This window comes from Rattus norvegicus, chromosome 8, assembly GCF_036323735.1.
Source record: "Rattus norvegicus strain BN/NHsdMcwi chromosome 8, GRCr8, whole genome shotgun sequence".
Classification (NCBI taxonomy): Eukaryota; Metazoa; Chordata; class Mammalia; order Rodentia; family Muridae; genus Rattus; species Rattus norvegicus.
In genome coordinates, this window is record NC_086026.1 from 97596300 (window position 1) to 97606769 (window position 10470).

Genomic DNA, 10470 nt, shown 5'->3' on the forward strand with positions numbered 1-10470 from the left:
GCTTTTGGTCCAATAGACAATTTCCAGGGCCATCCCAGTGCATAACTGGATTAAAATCCCCATGCTCGTGGAGCTTACATTCTAATGGGGTAAGGTTGTTCATGTCTTCATTTCTGCAGAAACCTTTTCTGTGAACATCAGAGGAACAGCTGCAAAGATAAATTCCTCTGGAGCAAAGAGGCTGTGTGTGAGTTTCTGGAAAGGAGGGGAAGTGAAAAAGTTCTCCTTAGTTCTTATTGGCCGCTTTATCTGAATCTTCATCCTTTGCAGTAAATAGAAGAGTGATTAGAATACTAGTTCTGGCCAGATGGATATTTTGGTTACACTTATTAAAAAGTAATGCATGTCCTCCATTTACTCTTCCAGATCTCTCTCTCTCTCTCTCTCTCTCTCTGTCTCTCTCTCTCTCTCTCTCTGTCTCTCTCTCTCTGTCTCTCTCTCTGTCTCTCTCTCTCTGTCTCTCTCTCTGTCTCTTTGTCTCTGTCTCTCTGTCTCTCTCTGTCTCTGTCTCTCTCTCTCTCTCTCTCTCTCTGTCTCTCTCTCTCTCTCCCTCTCTCACCCTGTGTTTGGAACTTGGCTGCTAGGGACTGCACCACCAAGTTCCCCTACTCCCTGCTTTTTTTTTAAAAAGATTTATTTATTTATTTATTTATTTATTTATTTATTTATTTTTATGTATCTGAGGACTCTGTAGTTCATCTTCAGGCTGTAGCTGTCTTCAGACACACCAGAAGAGGGCATCAGATCTCATTACAGATGGTTGTGAGCCACCATGTGGTTGCTGGGAATTGAACTCAGGACCTCTGAAAGAGCAGTCAGTGCTCTTAACCACTGAGCCATCTCTCCAGCCCATCCCTGCTTTTTTTTTAAAAGTTGGGTTCAGCCAAGAAAAGATGCTTCAGGAGATCCAAGAGCAGGAGGAGAGAGGCCAGGCAATTTAACCTCCCAAGACCTGTCTGCCAGGTTGGTTTGGCCATAGTTGTGTCTTTGCATGTGATGTTTCATTGGGATTGGTCCTGCCTAAAACAATAAAAGCCTCCTGATAATGCTAACCCTTCACTACTAAACTAGTTTCTCTTACGCTTACTCAAAAATAAACTGTCTCTTCATTAACCTCTGTTCTTTTAAAGTTCTGATCTCTTTCCCACTTGACACAATCACCTTTCAACTTTAAATCTGCTCTCTTTCACTTATAAAACAGGGACAATAACAGCACCCGAGTCAGAATCCTTGTGATGGGCAGGTAGCAAAACAGGGAAAATTCTTAGCACAGTGACGGGCACACAGTGGTTATTCAATAACTGTCACCATTCTCAGTCCTGTTATTATGATCAGTTTCTACTGAGGACCCAGCCACTGGGACAGGAAAAAAGAATGTCAAGAAATGGGCTTTTGACTAAAACCTCCCCTAGAATCGAGATCCAGGACAACATTTAAGTACAATCAAAGGCTGAGTCCCTCGAGACTTATTTATTAACGTACAGTAAAAGCCACTTTTGCCAATATTCCTATGGCTGATAAAAGCAAAGCATAGTCATTACTAGTGAGCATATTTGTAAACCAAAGATTGGGGCTCTTTCTACTTACGCATCCCTTGATACAAATTAAATTAATTTGGGGAAGGAAAGTGCAATCAGCAACATGAGGAAGAGGAAATTCTCTCTAAGCATATAAAAAGGCATTGCTACAACCTGGAGAAGCTAAGCTACTTTCTCCTAAGTGGTTTGTAACTCTTGAATGTATAATATATTGCAGCAGAGAGAGAGCAATACATCAAGATAAACGATGCAGCAATTGGACCACATTATCTGTGTAATCGCATTCACGTGGCTTGGAGGCTTTAGTTTATGTGGTCATTCTGGAGATAATAGTTCTAATGAGGCTGGATTGCAGATTTTATCTCCATAGGAGCCCATAGCACAGAGAAATTGCCTGCTCCATTATCTGTAAGTCTGTCCATAACCTCATATTCCATTTTCCATATAATTATGGTCACAAGAAAAACAGAGAGAAAGCAGAGGTAGAGTATGTACCAAGCAATGCCCATGAATCCAAAATACATGTTTTATTTTGACATGTGTGTGCATGCACATGCATGTGTGCATGTGTGCATGTTCATGTGTATAGGGGTGCACATGTGCCTTAGAGTGTTTATACATGGCATACGTGTTGAAGTCAGAGAACATCCTGTGTATTGGTACTCAGGCACTTTGCATCTTTTGTTTGAGATACATTCGCCTACTCATCTGGATCTTCACCATGTGGGACCAGGCTTGCTGCCAGGTGTCTGCCTGTCTCTGGCACCCACCCCCACATGGTTGGGATTACAGGCATGTGCAGCTGTGCCCAGCTTTATGGATGGGTTCTGGGGGTCCAAATTTCAGCGTTCCTGCTTGCAAGACCCTCACTTTACTCTCCAGCTCCAAAAGCGCTCTAAGTGCATGTTTTGCTGTGAGGGGATAAACAGTATTATTTAGCTGCATAAATGGGGAAAATAATGTTTGTGTGACTAGTGTGACTAGATTAAGCTGTCTCCCCATGAAAAGCGTCAGTTCTCCTATGTACCAGTAGCATTTATCTATCATCTTCCTAGGGCTGCAGCAAAGCATCACATGCAAAATGGCTTTAAATCACAGGAATGTATTGTTGGTTCTAAGGTTAGGAGTCAAAACACACACGCATGCACACACACACACACACACACAGACACACACACACAGACATACACACACAAGTACCACCACAACCACCACCAAAAACAAACTAACCAACCAACCAACCAACCAAACAAACAAACAAACAAACAAACAAATCCCAAGGTATCAAGACAGCAATGTTCTCCCTAAAGTCCCTAGTGTGAGAGAGGGAACCCTTCTTTGCCACTTCCAACTGATGATAGCTTATGTTGACACCATCCCACACACACACACACACACACACACACACACACACACAAACACACACACACACACACACACACCTCTGCCTCCATCTATAGGTGCTTTCCTTCTCTTTATGCTCAAATTTCCTTGTTTCTGTTCTTTTTTTTTTTATTAACTTGAGTATTTCTTATATACATTTCAAGTGTTATTCCCTTTCCCGGTATCCAGGCAAACATCCCCCTCCCCCCTCCCCTTCCTTATGGGTGTTCCCCTCCCAACCCTCCCCCCATTGCCGCCCCCTCCCCCCACCAGTCTAGTTCACTGGGGGTTCAGTCTTAGCAGGACCCAGGGCTTCCCCTTCCACTGGTGCTCTTACTAGGATATTCGTTGCTACCTATGAGGTCAGAGTCCAGGGTCAGTCCATGTATAGTCTTTAGGTAGTGGCTTAGTCCCTGGAAGCTCTGGTTGCTTGGCATTGTTGTACATATGGGGTCTCGAGCCCCTTCAAGCTCTTCCAGTTCTTTCTCTGATTCCTTCAACGGGGGTCCTATTCTCAGTTCAGTGGTTTGCTGCTGGCATTCACCTCTGTATTTGCTGTATTCTGGCTGTGTCTCTCAGGAGCGATCTACATCCGGCTCCTGTCGGTCTGCACTTCTTTGCTTCATCCATCTTGTCTAATTGGGTGGCTGTATATGTATGGGCCCCATGTGGGGCAGGCTCTGAATGGGTGTTCCTTCAGTCTCTGTTTTAATCTTTGCCTCTCTCTTCCCTGCCAAGGGTATTCTTGTTCCCCTTTTAAAGAAGGAGTGAAGCATTCACATTTTGATCATCCGTCTTGAGTTTCATTTGTTCTAGGCATCTAGGGTAATTCAACCATTTGGGCTAATAGCCACTTATCAATGAGTGCATACCATGTATGTCTTTCTGTGATTGGGTTAGCTCACTCAGGATGATGTTTTCCAGTTCCAACCATTTGCCTACGAATTTCATAAAGTCGTTGTTTTTGATAGCTGAGTAATATTCCATTGTGTAGATGTACCACATTTTCTGTATCCATTCCTCTGTTGAAGGGCATCTGGGTTCTTTCCAGCTTCTGGCTATTATAAATAAGGCTGCAATGAACATAGTGGAGCACGTGTCTTTTTTATACGTTGGGGCATCTTTTGGGTATATGCCCAAGAGAGGTATAGCTGGATCCTCAGGCAGTTCAATGTCCAGTTTTCTGAGGAACCTCCAGACTGATTTCCAGAATGGTTGTACCAGTTTGCAATCCCACCAACAATGGAGGGGTGTTCCTCTTTCTCCACATCCTCGCCAGCATCTGTTGTCCCCTGAGTTTTTGATCTTAGCCATTCTCACTGGTGTGAGGTGAAATCTCAGGGTTGTTTTGATTTGCATTTCCCTTATGACTAAAGATGTTGAACATTTCTTTAGGTGTTTCTCAGCCATTCGGCATTCCTCAGCTGTGAATTCTTTGTTTAGCTCTGAACCCCATTTTTTAATAGGATTATTTGTTTCCCTGCGGTCTAACTTCTTGAGTTCTTTGTATATTTTGGATATAAGGCCTCTATCTGTTGTAGGATTGGTAAAGATCTTTTCCCAATCTGTTGGTTGCCGTTTTGTCCTAACCACAGTGTCCTTTGCCTTACAGAAGCTTTGCAGTTTTATGAGATCCCATTTGTGGATTCTTGATCTTAGAGCATAAGCCATTGGTGTTTTGTTTAGGAAATTTTTTCCAGTGCCCATGTGTTCCAGATGCTTCCCTAGTTTTTCTTCTATTAGTTTGAGTGTGTCTGGTTTGATGTGGAGGTCCTTGATCCACTTGGACTTAAGCTTTGTACAGGGTGATAAGGATGGATCGATCTGCATTCTTCTACATGTTGACCTCCAGTTGAACCAGCACCATTTGCTGAAAATGCTATCTTTTTTCCATTTGATGGTTTTGGCTCCTTTGTCAAAAATCAAGTGCCCATAGGTGTGTGGGTTCATTTCTGGGTCTTCAATTCTATTCCATTGGTATATCTGTCTGTCTCTGTACCAATACCATGCAGTTTTTATCACTATTGCTCTGTAATACTGCTTGAGTTCAGGGATAGTGATTTCCCCCTGAAGTCCTTTTATTGTTGAGGATAGCTTTAGCTATCCTGGGTTTTTTGTTATTCCAGATGAATTTGCAAATTATTCTGTCTAACTCTTTGAAGAATTGGATTGGTATTTTGATGGGGATTGCATTGAATCTGTAGATCGCTTTTGGTAAAATGGCCATTTTTACTATATTAATCCTGCCAATCCATGAGCATGGGAGATCTTGCCATCTTCTGAGGTCTTCTTCAATTTCCTTCTTCATTGTCTTGAAGTTCTTATTGCACAGATCTTTTACTTGCTTTGTTAAAGTCACACCGAGGTACTTTATATTATTTGGGTCTATTATGAAGGGTGTCGTTTCCCTAACTTCTTTCTCGGCTTGTTTCTCATTTGTATAGAGGAAGGCAACTGATTTATTTGAGTTAATTTTATACCCAGCAACTTTGCTGAAGTTGTTTATCAGCTTTAGTAGTTCTCTGGTGGAACTTTTGGGATCACTTAAATATACTATCATATCATCTGCAAATAGTGATATTTTGACTTCTTCTTTTCCGATCTGTATCCCCTTGACCTCCTTTTGTTGTCTGATTGCTCTGGCTAGAACTTCAAGAACTATATTGAATAAGTAGGGAGAGAGTGGGCAGCCTTGTCTAGTCCCTGATTTTAGTGGGATTGCTTCAAGTTTCTCTCCATTTAGTTTAATGTTAGCAACTGGTTTGCTGTATATGGCTTTTACTATGTTCAGGTATGGGCCTTGAATTCCTATTCTTTCCAGGACTTTTATCATGAAGGGGTGTTGAATTTTGTCAAATGCTTTCTCAGCGTCTAACGAAATGATCATGTGGTTTTGTTCTTTCAGTTTGTTTATATAATGGATCACGTTGATGGTTTTCCGTATATTAAACCATCCCTGCATGCCTGGGATGAAGCCTACTTTGTCATGGTGGATGATTGTTTTGATGTGCTCTTGGATTCGGTTTGCCAGAATTTTGTTGAGTATTTTTGCGTCGATATTCATAAGGGAAATTGGTCTGAAGTTCTCTTTCTTTGTTGTGTCTTTGTGTGGTTTAGGTATAAGAGTAATTGTGGCTTCGTAGAAGGTATTCAGTAGTGATCCATCTGTTTCAATTTTGTGGAATAGTTTGGATAATATTGGTATGAGGTCTTCTATGAAGGTCTGATAGAATTCTGCACTAAACCCGTCTGGACCTGGGCTCTTTTTGGTTGGAAGACCTTTAATGACTGCTTTTATTTCTTTAGGAGTTATGGGGTTGTTTAACTGGTTTATCTGTCCCTGATTTAACTTCGGTACCTGGTATCTTTCTAGGAAATTGTCCATTTCCTGAAGATTTTCAAGTTTTGTTGAATATAGGTTTTTATAGTAAGATCTGATGATTTTTTGAATTTCCTCTGAATCTGTTGTTATGTCTCCCTTTTCATTTCTGATTTTGTTAATTGGACGCACTCTCTGTGTCCTCTCGTTAGTCTGGCTAAGGGTTTATCTATCTTGTTGATTTTCTCAAAGAACCAACTTTTGGTTCTGTTGATTCTTTCTATGGTCCTTTTTGTTTCTACTTGGTTGATTTCAGCTCTGAGTTTGATTATTTCCTGCCTTCTACTCCTCCTGGGTGTATTTGCTTCTTTTTGTTCTAGAGCTTTTAGGTGTGCTGTCAAGCTGCTGACATATGCTCTTTCCTGTTTCTTTCTGCAGGCACTCAGCGCTATGAGTTTTCCTCTTAGCACAGCTTTCATTGTATCCCATAAGTTTGGGTATGTTGTACCTTCATTTTCATTAAATTCTAAAAAGTTTTTAATTTCTTTCTTTCTTTCTTCCTTGACCAGGTTATCATTGAGTAGAGCATTGTTCAATTTCCAAGTATATGTGGGCATTCTTCCTTGATTGTTATTGAAGACCAGTTTTAGGCCGTGGAGGTCTGATAGCACGCGTGGGATTATTTCTATCTTTCTGTACCTGTTGAGGCCCGTTTTTTGACCAATTATATGGTCAATTTTGGAGAAAGTACCATGAGGAGCTGAGAAGAAGGTATATCCTTTTGCTTTAGGATAGAATGTTCTATAAATATCCGTTAAGTCCATTTGGCTCATGACTTCTCTTAGTCTGTCTACATCTCTGTTTAATTTCTGTTTCCATGATCTGTCCATTGATGAGAGTGGGGTGTTGAAATCTCCCACTAATATTGTGTGAGGTGCAATGTGTGTTTTGAGCTTTAGTAAGGTTTCTTTTACATATGTAGGTGCCCTTGTCTTTGGGGCATAGATATTTAGGATTGAGAGTTCATCTTGGTGGATTTTTCCTTTGATGAATATGAAGTGTCCTTCCTTATCTTTTTTGATGACTTTTAGTTGAAAATTGATTTTATTTGATATTAGAATGGCTACTCCAGCTTGCTTCTTCTGACCATTTGCTTGGAAAATTGTTTTCCAGCCTTTCACTCTGAGGTAGTGTCTGTCTTTGTCTCTGAGGTGTGTTTCCTGTAGGCAGCAGAATGCCGGGTCCTCGTTGCGTATCCAGTTTGTTAATCTATGTCTTTTTATTGGGGAGTTGAGGCCATTGATGTTGAGAGATATTAAGGAATAGTGATTATTGCTTCCCGTTATATTCATATTTGGATGTGAGGTTATGTTTGTGTGCTTTCATTCTCTTTGTTTTGTTGCCAAGATGATTAGTTTCTTGCTTCTTCTAGGGTATAGCTTGCCTCCTTATGTTGGGCTTTACCATTTATTATCCTTTGTAGTGCTGGATTTGTAGAAAGATATTGTGTAAATTTGGTTTTGTCATGGAATATCTTGGTTTCTCCATCTATGTTAATTGAGAGTTTTGTAGGATACAGTAACCTGGGCTGGCATTTGTGTTCTCTTAGGGTCTGTATGACATCAGTCCAGGATCTTCTGGCCTTCATAGTTTCTGGCGAGAAGTCTGGTGTGATTCTGATAGGTCTGCCTTTATATGTTACTTGACCTTTTTCCCTTACTGCTTTTAATATTCTTTCTTTATTTTGTGCATTTGGTGTTTTGACTATTATGTGACGGGAGGTGTTTCTTTTCTGGGCCAATCTATTTGGAGTTCTGTAGGCTTCTTGTATGCCTATGGGTATCTCTTTTTTTTAGGTTAGGGAAGTTTTCTTCTATGATTTTGTTGAAGATATTTACTGGTCCTTTGAGCTGGGAGTCTTCACTCTCTTCTATACCTATTATCCTTAGGTTTGATCTTCTCATTGAGTCCTGGATTTCCTGTATGTTTTGGACCAGTAGCTTTTTCCGCTTTACATTATCTTTGACAGTTGAGTCAATGATTTCTATGGAATCTTCTGCTCCTGAGATTCTCTCTTCCATCTCTTGTATTCTGTTGGTGAAGCTTGTATCTACAGCTCCTTTTCTCTTCTTTTGGTTTTCTATATCCAGGGTTGTTTCCCTGTGTTCTTTCTTGATTGCTTCTATTTCCATTTTTAATTCCTTCAACTGTTTGATTGTGTTTTCCTGGAATTCTTTCAGGGATTTTTCCGATTCTTTCAGGCATTTTTGCGATTCCTCTCTGTAGGCTTCTACTTGTTCTCTAAGGGAGTTCTTCATGTCTTTCTTGAAGTCCTCCAGCATCATGATCAAAAATGATTTTGAAACTAGATCTTGCTTTTCTGGTGTGTTTGGATATTCCATGTTTGTTTTGGTGGGAGAATTGGGCTCCGATGATGCCATGTAGTCTTGGTTTCTGTTGCTTGGGTTCCTGCGCTTGCCTCTCGCCATCAGATTATCTCTAGTGTTACTTTGTTCTTCTATTTCTGACAGTGGCTAGACTGTCCTATTAGCCTGTGTGTCAGGAGTGCTGTAGACCTGTTTTCCTCTCTTTCAGTCAGTTATGGGGACAGGGTGTTCTGCTTTCGGGCGTGTAGTTTTTCCTCTCTACAGGTCTTCAGCTGTTCCTGTGGGCCTGTGTCTTGAGTTCACCAGGCAGCTTTCTTGCAGCAGACAAGTTGGTCTTACCTGTGGTCCCGAGGCTCAAGTTTGCTCTCGGGGTGCTGCCCACGGGCTCTCTGCGGCGGCAGCAACCAGGAAGACCTGTGCCGCCCCTTCGGGGAGCTTCAGTGCACCAGGGTTCCAGATGGCCTTTGGTGTTTTCCTCTGGTGTCGGAGATGTATGTACAGAGAGCAGTCTCTTCTGGTTTCCCAGGCTTGTCTGCCTCTCTGAAGGTTTAGCTCTCCCTCCCACGGGATTTGGGTGCAGAGAACTGTTTATCCGGTCTGTTTCCTTCAGGTTCCCGAGGTGTCTCAGGCAGGGGTCCTGCCGCTCCTGGGCCCTCCCCCACGGGAACCCAGAGGCCTTATACAGTTTCCTCTTGAGCCAGGGATATGGGCAGGGGTGGGCAGTGTTGGTGGTCTCTTCTGCTCTGCAGCCTCAGGAGTGCCCACCTGACTAGGCGGTGAGGTCTCTTTCCCACGGGGTCTGGGAGCGGAGAGCTGCTGCGGGCTGGGATCCGCGGGTGTGGGTCCTTGTTTCTTTTCTTATCAACAAGGTCTCATTCTTTGCCTGGCAGAGAAGTAACTATGTAGAAGCTGGCCTTGAACTCAGTGCGACCCAGTTGCCTCTGCCTCTGTCCCTACCTCCCGAGTGCTGGTGGTCAGTGTGTGCTTTAGACTTCTTTGGCATTCTGTCTGCTACTGCCTCCCCATGTCCCTTCAGCTTCTCCTGTGCTAACTGCCTGTGCCTTGGTAGTCAGGCTGAGCAAAGCAGAAGGATTAGTTGGGATCAGTCTTGGTGACCCCTGTGATTCTCATGTAACCATCATGGCCTTCTCAGGGGCCCTAGGACCCTTCTTTGTTTTTATGGTGACTATCAAGTGAGCCCCCAGGCTCAGCAAGGGTACCTACAGTGTGATGAAACGTGCTTACAAGAGACATGTCTGAGCCCTGCCTATGCTGAAGAAAATGGGCATCGATTTCATTCTCCTTCAGAAAAGCATTGGTGCTCTTGAAGTGACCTGTGGCACTCTCATGACCCTGGTACCTGGGAGTCCCGAAGATGTGGCCATCTTCTCCTTGTCCTTGCTGGTGTTGGGTGTGCTTTTCTTTCATCGGCTGGTCAGTGATCCTCTCAAGCCCATGCTCTGGTGTTCGAGATCCTACTCACCCGCCACCTGCTGATTGCCCACAAGCCTGAAGACGGTCTTCTGAGAAGAAGGCCTTGCCTGAGAGTGCAGAGGAGTAAACCTATCTATATGAGAAGGCCTCACAGGGCAGAGCGAAAGTATCATAGAAAATTGGAAGTGCAAAAAGCAGACCCTCCAGTCAGTTGCCTCCTTGACACCCAAGATGATAGCAGTCTGTGTTTTTATTTATTTATTTTGGGGGGAGAGAGAAAGAACACAATCTGCAGGTTAATTGGCTGCGTATATCTATACCCTAAAGTGGCCTGCCCACATTGACATTCATGTATCACCTTTAATCACTCTGGAGTAACATCTTGCTGCATGTACATGTGTATGACTAC

General features: G+C 42.7%; 1 pseudogene; it reads left to right on the top strand.

Annotated features, from left to right (window-relative positions):
- Tmem35a-ps1 (transmembrane protein 35A, pseudogene 1) overlaps positions 1 to 10236 on the top strand; it is a 39806-nt pseudogene extending 29570 nt beyond the window's left edge.
- The last annotated feature ends 234 nt before the right edge of the window (positions 10237 to 10470 follow it).